Source organism: Helianthus annuus, chromosome 9, assembly GCF_002127325.2.
Source record: "Helianthus annuus cultivar XRQ/B chromosome 9, HanXRQr2.0-SUNRISE, whole genome shotgun sequence".
Taxonomy (NCBI): Eukaryota; Viridiplantae; Streptophyta; class Magnoliopsida; order Asterales; family Asteraceae; genus Helianthus; species Helianthus annuus.
Window position 1 is genome coordinate 95,039,539 of NC_035441.2, and position 11,826 is coordinate 95,051,364.

The 11,826-nt window shown below is 36.1% G+C and overlaps 1 long non-coding RNA gene and 1 other non-coding gene across 2 annotated transcripts; one reads left to right on the plus strand and one right to left on the minus strand.

Annotated features, from left to right (window-relative positions):
• Positions 1-2,597: 2,597 nt before the first annotated feature.
• Positions 2,598-2,704, plus strand: LOC118482566. The gene has a single exon (XR_004868598.1). It is a non-coding gene; the product is annotated as a small nucleolar RNA R71 (small nucleolar RNA).
• A 4,893-nt stretch (positions 2,705-7,597) lies between these two features.
• On the minus strand, positions 7,598-8,284 carry LOC110874328. The gene is made up of 2 exons (XR_002555847.2): positions 7,935-8,284; positions 7,598-7,851 (listed from the first exon to the last, which is right to left on the minus strand). It is a non-coding gene; the product is annotated as an uncharacterized LOC110874328 (long non-coding RNA).
• Positions 8,285-11,826: the final 3,542 nt, after the last annotated feature.

The window sequence follows — 11,826 nt, forward strand, 5'->3', positions numbered from 1 at the left end:
ATGTATCGTCGTGGCAAGTTCTAGAGTCGTAAGAACCAAGCGGCTATTCACACAAGAAACGAAAAATGAGCATTTAGTTTAAAGATTTACGCTTGTATGCTCAATAAAGGCTCAAAACTCACTTGTTGTGGGAATGGGTTTATAATGTGATCAAGTATATATAATCAAATTTTTATTAGATTTGTCATGCTTTTTCATAATTTTCTTATGTTGGTTCTTTTTATCATGACGCTATCGGTTGTAAATTTGTAAAAATATAACATTTTTAGAACTTGTTATTCCCAAATTAAACCAAGACAAGTAAAGTAAAAAAATGTAAATTTTTGAAAAAAATTGGGGTGATTAGCGGTTCCAATAGAGTTTTGTGTAAGGCTTGTTATTAGGACTTGCAAAATTCAAGATTTTAGCATCCCCCCACACTTAAATTACACATTGTCCTCAATGTGTCCCAAAAATAAGTTTTTAGGTTGATTTAATGTGTAAAAATGTGTTGAAAAACAAAATTTTGTGTTACTGGGCGTCTGGCCACGACCCCGTGTTGGTACGGGCACGCCCCCGTGGTCAGACTGCCAGTACCAAAATTTAACAGAAGACTGGGCACGGGGCGTGTTGAGTGAGCACGGCCCCGTGTCCAGTTATCTGAACTAGGCAAATTTCTGCAGAGCTTGGGCACGGGCGTGTTGGGCTGAGCACGGCCCCGTGCTGAACTTGCTGTAATGCTAGAAAATTTTCGGGAAACTCTGTTTTTGTGCATGGGGTGTGCCTTTAACGTTCCCTTGGTAACCTCCACATTTTCGAGTGTGTTTGATTCCTGAAAAGTAAAGCTAAACTAGAAAATATAAAAGTTACACTAAACTAAAATCTACGGATAGTTCCGCGGAATGCCTCCGTGGTGCGCCACGTTTATAAGGGTCCTTGGCTAGACCCTAAGTCAGTCATATGTTACCCGAGCGGGATGTCTCGCATCTTGTGTTGCACCGTCGGAGAGCGTTATCCAAGCTTGAGTCTATGACATCCATGTAGTTGACCGGGTCATCTTCAACTCTTTTCCCAACCCCGAATTTCATCTCTTTGTCTCTGACTCTTAATGTTAGTTTCCCATCACTCATATCCACCATTGCGTGAGCGGTGGCATGGAATGGTCTTCAAAGAATGAGCGGTACTTTGGTGTCTTCCTCCATATCGAGTATGACAAAGTCGGCCGGGAAGACAAAATCTACGACTTTTACCAATAAATTTTCGGCGACACCTTGTGGGTATTTGATAGACCTATCGGCTAGTTGTATGCTCATCTTTGTGGGGCTTGTTTTACCTAGTCCGAGTCGGTCAAACATTGAAGCGGGCATGAGGTTGATGCTAGCCCTAAGGTCGGCTAGTGCATTGCGTACAGGAGATCCCCCAATGGAACAAGGGATGGTGAAGCTTTCGGGGTCGATTTTCTTTTATGGGAGTTTGTTGAGTAGCACGGCGGAGCTTTCTTCGCTTAATTTGACCAATTGCAATGTTTCAATCTTCCTCTTGTGAGTGAAGAAGTCTCTCATAAATTTTGAATATTTTGGCATTTGAGTGAGGACTTCCACAAATGGAATATTGATATGGAATTGTTTTAGTAAGTTTATGAATTTTGTGAATTGCTCGTCGGTCTTTTGGCGAAGTAAACGACCGGGGTAGGGCACCGAGGGGTTCTTGGTAAGTTCGGGATTTAGTGGAGGCGTTGTTTCCTTATGGGTTGGAGGTGAGGTCGTGGTTTGAATGGGTGGACTTTTTTCGGATGGTGGTAGTGGGGCCTCCTTGGAACCTACGATCCAGTTTCTTAGTGTTATGAGATGTACTTGCGCCTTTGGGTTGGTTTCGGTATTGCTAGGTAGTGCGCCTTGTGGTCTCTCGGAGAAATTTTAGGATAGTTGATTTAGTTGTTTTTCAATGTTTTGTATACTAGCTTGTTGATTTCTAAAGTTTGATTCCATTTGTTGGAATCGATCCGAGTTCTTCTTTTCGATTTCGGAGATGAGGCGTGAAACAGTGTCTTCAAGCCTCTCTCGTCCCCCTTGTTGTTGATAGAAATTTTGTGACTCATTTCTTGGTTGTTGTTGAAAGTTTATTCGTTGGTTTTGGTTTTGTTGGTTACTACTATTGCCGGGTTCCCTCCAACCAAGGTTAGGGTGGTTAGGCCATCCTTGGTTGTGGGTGCCCGTTGGGGGACCGCCGACCTAGGTCATTTATCAATGTAGTTTACCATTTCCGTTTGATTATCCATTTCTTTCATACAACTCCAATTTTCATGTGGCCCACCACACCCTTCGCAAGCCATAACCAAGACCGTTTTTTCCATTTCTAACTTTTTGATTTTTGAAGATAGGGCCTCGATTTGGGTTTGTAAAGAGGTGTTCTCATCCACTTTATGGGCACCCGGGGCAATAGATTTTGTGCCTCGGGGTGTGTGCCATTGAAAATTGTTTTGAGCAATTTACTCAATTTGATTATAAATTTCATTTGGGCGACGATTACCTAGGAGTCCCCCGGAGCTAGAGTCGAGTGTTTGTCTTGTGTGTGGCAACAACCCATTATAGAAAGTGGATACTTGTTGCCATACTGCGAGACCATGATGAGGACTTTTTCTCAATAGCTCCTTGAATCTTTCCCAAGTTTCATATAAGGATTCCCCATCCTCTTGTGAATATATATTGATTTTAATCATTAATTTAGCGGTTTTAGAGGGCGGGAAAAACTTATATAGAAATTTTTTTGGCAAATTTATCCCAAGTGTTTACCGAACCACTTGGGAGGGTGTTAAGCCAAGCCTTGGCTCGGTCTTTTAGTGAAAATGGGAACATTCGGGGGCGGATGGCGTCACATTTGTCAGCAGAGGGCCCCACACGGCCCCGTGTCTAGCGGGCACGGCCCCGTGGGCAGAATCGTATCTGTACTATCAAGATTTTGCAAGATTATGCGTATCTTAGCGTTGACCACGCCTCGTGTTGAGCTGGGCACGCCCCCGTGGTGGGCGTAGAAGCTTCCACAACTTTGTCTTTTCTGCAGACACTTGACCACGGGGACCCCGTGGTCAGTCTTCTGTTTCCTTGTTTTTGCTTTAGGGATGCTGCCGAGGGGTCGGACATGTCATGTTTATTCCTTTTCTTTGTATTTATGTTGGTTTTGGCTGTATATTTGTTCCTTTTGCTCGTTTAAGCTCATTTGGTCCTCTAAATTCAAAAGTAAGACAAAAACACGCTTTTTCCAACATTAGTACTAAAAAGCGGTTAGTTTTATGTCTTATTTGATATAATTTATATGTTATATTTTGCACACATCACACCTTCATTTCACATCTTTGTCTTGTCATGAAGTAATTATCACCTTATTAACACATCACCTTCACCTTTCCTTCACTTTCTTTCAATAACCCTTACTTTGATTTCATGCACCCTTTCACTCCACATTACTCCACCCCAATCACATTTTAATCATTTTCCATTTATTAAATTTTTACAAAACCTAATTAAACTAAATTTAATTTAATTTAATTTAATTTAAATTTAAATACTATAAATTTTCAATATTTTTATGCATCAAGGGGTTGCACACAATGCTTAGGGGTTTTTTCAATCTTTTTTGATATTACACTTTTAACCAAAAGCTATTTGTTTTTCACTTTTAACCCAAAATTTGCAATAGTTTTCATCTTTTTTACATTCAACTTTGGTCCCCTATACTTTTCATATTTCGCAATTTTTTTGTTTTACGTTTCGTTTTAAATTTTGCGAGTTAACACGGTGCAGCGTGCGTGTATGGTTCAACGTTTTTACGTCGTCTATTTTTTCCCATTTGAAATGTTCGTCGCAATGCACGGGTTGTGGTTCAACGTTTTTACGTTTCGTTTTACAGTTCATTCTAAATTTTCGAGTTAACACGGCGCAATGTGCGTGTATGGTTCAACATTTTTACGTCGTATATTTTTTTGTGTTCGACAAGGTCATCGCAACGCATGGGTACAAAGCCCACATAGTTATTAATTTCTATGTTTTACCTTACGGTCTAATATCTTCGCATTAACACGCTTCAACTTCAATATCGCTGATTGTTGGCGATGGTATGACATTACTGCTATTTGACACAGTTTTACGAAGCCGCGGTAGGGCTTAATACTAGTTTACTTAAATAACTAAATTAATATAACATTCAAAATCAATAAAAATTAAATTAAGTTAAATAAAATTTCATTTGAATTCAAATAATTTAATACATTAAAATTCATACAACTAAAAACTAAAACATGTAAACGAAATATAAAAACTAATCTTCCACGGATCCTGCTTATTCCACCCAAGCCGAACCAACGGCGTATCCGGCTCAAAACTCTCGTAAATAATCGTCGAATGCTCCTAATGCCATAAATCGAACACCCTCACTGACCCATCAGCCGAAACCAAGCCAAAACGACTTCAAACAAACCGGTTATTGTTTCTTTATTAACACTTAACACTGGTGGAGGCCCTGGTGCATTCCCTGTTCATAAACAATATTTTGAAACAATAAACTGAATTGTATAGAATACAAATTGTAAATGAAACTGAATTGATTAAAACTACCACTGAGCAAAGTCTTAAAGCTTCGGTAGAAATTAGGAGACACTCTACACTTTGGAAAGGAGGAGTGTAACCTGGCTTTTATAAAAATTATTTTGACCCATCTTGCAAAGAACAACCTGTTAGAAATAACCCGTTGATGTGGCCTTTTGGATCATTTGAGTAACATTACCAATATGACATAACTAGTCTCCGATAATTACTTGATGGTAGTAATTGTAAATATTAAATAGTTTAAGGGGACAATTAAGATTTCCCTTTAGGTACCTTTTAATAAGAGAATGTATAGAGTTTTTCATAACCTACCATCACTTATGATCATTATATATTGATCATTGGTATTGATAAAAAAAAGGAATGCAAAACTCCTTAAGAACACCAAGAATACTCTCTAGTGTGATCCATCAACACAAGGTACCATAACGGGAATTATGACCTCATCTTTATCATCAAAGATAATCATCTCTACAAGTAAGTATCTTTAACTTGGCATCTATATTTACGTTATGATTGAATAAACATGATTAGGGTTCTTTATTTTTTGACTCATGTTTAATGATATAATCAACATGTGGTATCAGAGCTTGTGTTAATTATATCTAATTCAATCATGTATCTGCAACTATAAACGAAATTGATTTGAACTTGATAAATAAATCAATATGTTTTCATAAGGATTTACACAAATTGGTTGATGGATTAATTGATTAATGTTTTCTAAAATCGATGATGTCGTCATTGTGTTAATGGTTAATGGCTTCTTGAAATTTGCGAACCGTTTTTCTCAAACGATGATTTGTTTTATGTTTGAAATCCAAATTATTAGTTTATTGATGGTCCACCTTCCTGAAAATTATTAGCAATATTATTTGATCATTATAACACCTACTTCTGCTATCTTAAATTGCAATTAATGGTGACTTTAATGACAATCTCTATTTTATACATTGGCATTCGTATTTTTTAACCATGTTGCATTTCTTACTTCACTGACATAATGATTTCTTTGTGTTGATGGTAAATTAATATTTGTTTTTATTAATATCAACTAGGTTTTTGTCCTAGCGCGTTGCGCTAAGGATTTCGCCACGTTTCCGAATGTTAAAACTAATTAAACGGCAATTGAAACAGAATTTTATTCGCGACGGAAGTTTCGTCGTTATTGTCAGCTCGATGTTTTTCAAACGATATTGGTTTGCTTTGTCACATTTGCTACAACTTACAATACAAAAAAGCTCTTTTTACTACATACGTTTTAGATAATTTTCTTCAATTGATTCTTATGATGAGAATTATGTTTTCATTAGATCTAAATTTGTTTTGAACCTTTTTTTAAGTCTCACTTTCATCTCCACAAACAGTCAAACACTTGCATACAACTACATATACATATGTATACAGAGAGATAGATCGAGATGTGTGTGTTTGTGACCAAACGCCACCAACATCACCACCCACCGGCCGTCACCATTGCCGGATGTCATTCATTAACAGATCTGTCAAAATTTCGCCAGAAAATCGAGCCCCCCTCCTTCGGCACGCGTCTCATAAATGATGTTCGCCCGACGTTCAGATCGGTGTACTGATGTTCAGATCGGCCATCCGTGCTTGGCTGGAAACCATCGCGCAACCGTGTATCTGAGGTTTAGACCTGCAATTTCCGCTGTAAAATTGACTCGAAACGTGGACTCCGCTGTAGAAAAAATGACTTGAAACGTGGACAAGTGCAAACGTGATACATGGCATGTGGATTGTGGCATTACTGTAAATAACAACTTAATATTACTCATTTTTACCAAAATTGGCACCAGTATATATACCAAAATATGGGCTAATGTTTACCTTCTTAGTAAGTTCTTCTTTCGCCTTCTCAAACTCCAAGCATCTGAAGGACAAAAATACGAAACAGTTGAAAAACATCAACAATGAGTATTTAAAATCAACACAATATAGTAGGTATGAGTATATTAAATTCTAATCTTACCAGTTTGTCAAGTCCGCAAATTGATCTTTATACTTATTCCCACTTCTTATCTCCTTTTCTTGATCCATGTCCCGAGACCGGTTAACATCACATGCCCAATCATATCCTCTGTCTTTACCTTAATCATGATCTTGAGACTATTCCTTATTTTGGTCCCTAGAACGATCACGTTCACGACCAGTCTCTATCTCTACCCGTCAAAGTCCATATCTATGTTATTATTGCGACGGAAATTGTCACGGCCAAAGTTTGTTCTACCACCTCTAGGCTGGACTTCATTAACTTTTACAACCCGTCCATCAACAGTCTAATAAAGATCCATCAAATGAAACAACTAAATATATATTGCTGAAATGCCCATATTGAAGAAATATTTAAAAAAAAAAAGTACTATGCATAGCAGAGTTGGAAATTTGGCAGGTTGAGCAATAGGTCAAACGGGTTTGAGTGAAAGCAGTAGCTTTTGACCCGTTTTGTTTGAGATTTTTATTTTACTTTTTTGAAAGATTACCCATGTAATACAACCATAATTGACCTTTTTTCCATACAAATCAGTTGAGATTGTCACCTCTAGTGCATAACATAATGACCAAAAACATCAACATATAACTAACTGCAAATACCCTTTGTTCAGAGGCTCAGAGGGCGTAAATGAAGGTATATATATATAACCGTGGCTGCATCTGACGTCTCTCAAACACGCCACGCCACGCCACGGTTAAATCCTCATCTCGGTTTACACCCACACAATCATCATTGTCTAATACATATATAATGCAACCAGTTCCATTATGAAAAGAACACTACAGACCATGAAGTTGGATAGACTCAGAGGGTGTAAACGAAGGAGATAACTGTGGCTGCATTGGAGGTTACAGATGAATATCTACCATCTCTCAAACATGCCACGCCACACCATGGTTAAATCCTCATCTCGGTTTACACCCGCGCAATCATCATTACCTAACTCAATAACCAAAACGCCAAACAATGGTTGCATAAAATCAATGCCAAAAACAGAATCATAGACCAAATGATGTAACTCCATTATTATCAAAGGAACTCTACAAATCACAAATTTATATATATACAATATACGTGGTCTTCAGAAATCCTAGCCAACAAAGAAAACAGATAAGCGAACTCACGGTTTCAAAATTCAAATCAAGAACATCTCATATGAAGACACCCATAGTCATCGATAATCGTAGATAAAAGCAATCACCACCCATCAAAGTCTGTTAGAGTCTCAGCATAGGAAACCCTAGCCATCATCGACACCTAACAACGAAAAGCCAAAAATAGCCACGGTCAACAACAGAAAACAAAGAAGGTGATCAAAGAGAGGAAATAATAGTCGCTACCATAAGTGCCCTTGAACGGACGCCGGCAACAACCAACATCTCAGGCCAAGAAAGCCTAACCGTTATTGACTGGCCACAGTGAAAACCCCCAAAGTCCAGAAGGCATGCGATGATCTTGAGCTCCGACGAACGGTGGCCTAAAATCCAGTTGCTATGCCAGAATTGGGGATTCTAGAGAACGCGGAACATTGGACGGACAAACACCGCCGGTGACGGTGGCACTCTAGCCTACGGACCAACATAACGTCGGCGACGGGAACTTTCTGCTCTTTCTCTCTCTCTAGCCCCCACTCGTCTCCGCTATGAGCCAAGAACTATGACCGGCAAATGTAGGTCATGATAACCGGAAAACGGGAACTGTTTCTAAGAACATACCCAAAATGTTATATAGGTATAATGCCAATAAGATACATCAGTTGTATGATTATTGTTATCATTATTATTTGTTTGAATTTCGTATTGCAAAAGGAGTTAATTAAACGGTTGAAATTTTAGATATATGTTTTGACCCACTGTATTTCATCCGAAGCCCAAAACTAATATGTGATGTGATTTTGTTGAAAATCACGTATTACATTGATTATTATATAAATATGGATAAATGAATAAGTTATCATTATCTATGCTTAGAATTTTTCAAATTCCTAAATACTATTTTGATAATTAGTCTATTAGCATTTGACTGTAATCTAAAACATGAGTATACACACACTTGATTAACGTGTAAAATGTGTATTTTTTACTTATATGTCTTAAAATGAAATTTTGACTTAGAATTATATAATGGTATATTTCAATGTTGTTGATTAACCTTTTTTTTGTTTGACATTGAAATTTAAATGATACCATTTTATGTAATTATGTGTATTGTTGAACAATGAAACTTTCGGCGACTCATATATTATATACAAAGTGAATTCCTAGCCTAATTTACATAATATAGCATTTCTTGCCCAAAGGTGTTATGTTATATTTATGTGCTTTACCTTATTGTGTATGTATGTTCATCATGATACATGAATTTTGGTCAAAGCCAAAGCGAAGCCAGAGTTTATGTAGAACAATGAGACAGTCTATATTTATGTGTGTTCATAATATGTGAATTTTGGTCAAAGCCAAAGCGAAGCCAGAGTTCATGTAGAACACTAAAGACGGTCTATTATTTATCTCGTTCATAATGCTGAATTTTGGTCAAAGCCAAAGTGAAACCAAAATTAGGTAGAACATTAAGCCGAGGTTTATTATTTTTATATCGTTCATAATGCGTGAATTTTGGTCAAAGCCAAAGCGAAGCCAAAATTCAGGCAGCACATTAAGTTAGTTTTTTTTATTTATGTATGTTCATAATACATAAATTTTGGTCAAAACCAAAGCGAAGCCAAATTTATGTAGAACATCAAGACAATCTGTTATTTATGTACGTTCATAATGTCTGAATTTTGGTTAAAGACAAAGTGAAGCCAAAATTCAGGTAGAACCTTAAATTAGTCTGTTATTTTGGTGTTATAGTATATTATATCTTCACTATAATAATTTGTGTCTGCCTTGCTTGATTACCCCATAATGTATATTATTCCAAGTTTCTTCTTAAGTTTGTATCTCATCTATTTTATCAACTCTAATTTCAAAACCTAAAATGTTTTGCTTACTAAAGAGTTTATACAAAATTTGCTTTTGTTGGATTGTTGATTATTTCTTAAGATATGACAATCCTACTGCTCTTTTCTGATAAAATTATTACAGAAGAAAACTAGAGCATGACTAGTGGGATAAGTTAAACATTATATCTCTTATGATAATCACGAACTCATTTCATTATTGCTATCATGGGAGCTATTCTAGATTCTGAATTTCCCAAGACTAATCTGTTTTCTTTGGAATAATAAAAAATAACTCCTAAAACGAATGCATTACTCTAGTTTCTTACTATAAAGTTAGTGGTATATGTGAATACATCATGATGTACAATACCATGACCCATTACTTAAAGGTTTACACATGGAAATCATTACACTTTTCCGATGCATTACATATAACTTTTCCACCAATACCATAAGTTGCCTTAAGAATCAACTATACCACTCAAGAGTACCAAAGGAAGATGAGTGTGTTGATTAGCAACATATGTACAGGAAAAGGAATGCATGAAACTGGAAAATTAGATGTTGTTCATCTCACCGCCACTAAACCTAAAAAGGAGGATACTTTTAAGATTCAGAGTTAGTGTACAAGTACTACTTCCAGCTATAGTTTCTTCAAAGGAAAGTCTCACTACAAATTTTGCCATTAACTAGGCATGAGCATCGAGACTATCCATAACTCAATGAGAGAGCTGGCTAAAATAAGTAGTTAGATATTTATGATATTTGAGTCTGCTAATGCTAATATTCCAATTAACACATGACGGGTTGAGTCTAGTTCTATACGTTTACTTATCAGAAATCAACAAATAATTAATTTGAGAATTAGTGGCAAAATTTTATGTTAAGACTATAAGAACCATAATAAACTATTTTATAATTGGGCTTTATGATACATTATACATTCTGTAGATTATTCAGAATTTAGTATCAATATAAAAGCTACACTATGACAGTTGTGAGATTTGCATGGTTAAAACAAAGTCACTCTTACCTTAAATTCTCATATTATTTGTCATCTCAATCTGGATAGAAACCTTATAAGATAGAACTAGATGATGGTACACCTTTTCAAAAGAAAAAAAATGAGACTTACAAATTCCATCCATTAAGACCAAATTTCATGAGAAATCATGACTAGGTTAATGAAGGATGAAATATTATGTGTTAAAAGCCTTAATATTTAAATGGCTAAGGGAATAAATCAAGTTCCATAAAAAATTTAATTTCATTGGAACTTATCCCAAAATGGAATATTCGGACATAATTCATTTATTATAATATTTACTTGTATTTAGTATGTCTTATATGAATAAAGGTATTAGAGAAATTAATTCATATATACTATGATTCCTTCTAAATATGTCCCCAAAATTTTTTTATGGACATTAAGGAAATCAAGTCTAACATATATGATATGTTCCCACAGCACATACATCATTGAAACTTATCTTGTAGCATTCCTACAGATCTAAAAGGTTAGTGGGAGCATTAAGTGTCTTAATCTTAATTTGCGAGAGTTACAAGAGGTAGGGAAGTGAAAACTTGTTATTATCTCAATTTGTACCTCTTGGATAAGACATTGCTCCTTTACAACTTTTCTCTTTAAGAATATACTGCTACTCTAACAAAAGTTTCATTGTTGCTTAAACGTGGGCACACTCAGATTTCTTGCCAAAATTTTAATCCTCAAACAGAGAAACTACAATGAGTAACTTCATTAATTTGTCTCTATTAGAATTTATTGGTCTTCTAATGTTGACCATAAGCATGCTAAATTGTTAAAGTTTTCTAAGTCAGTTGGAGCAGTAAAAGTCCTTATCTGGACTTGTCAGAAGTGCAAGAGGCGGGGGGAAGAAACCTATTAAATTTTACTCTGGTTACACCTCTTGCACACCATACTGCACCAACTCTTACACACTTAGAATTATGAAAGTGATAGCAACTTAGGCAAGAGTTAATCCATAAAACTGAAACTCTTAATAAACCTAATAATTAACTAAGGAGGCCATCTAGGTTTAAAGCCTACTAACTTTGATGATTATGTATCCTCCTTGACTGAAGTTGAAATGGATATTGGAAAGTTTACTGGTCCTACCTCCTCTAATTAAGCCACTAGCATCAATCAATTTTCTAAATGGAATAAGAATTGTTATTAGCAAATTTGATTTTATTTTTAGAATAACGTTTGGGATTTGGTTGAATTACCTAAGGGTGTTCATCACTAAACAAAATCGGAATGCAAACGTTAA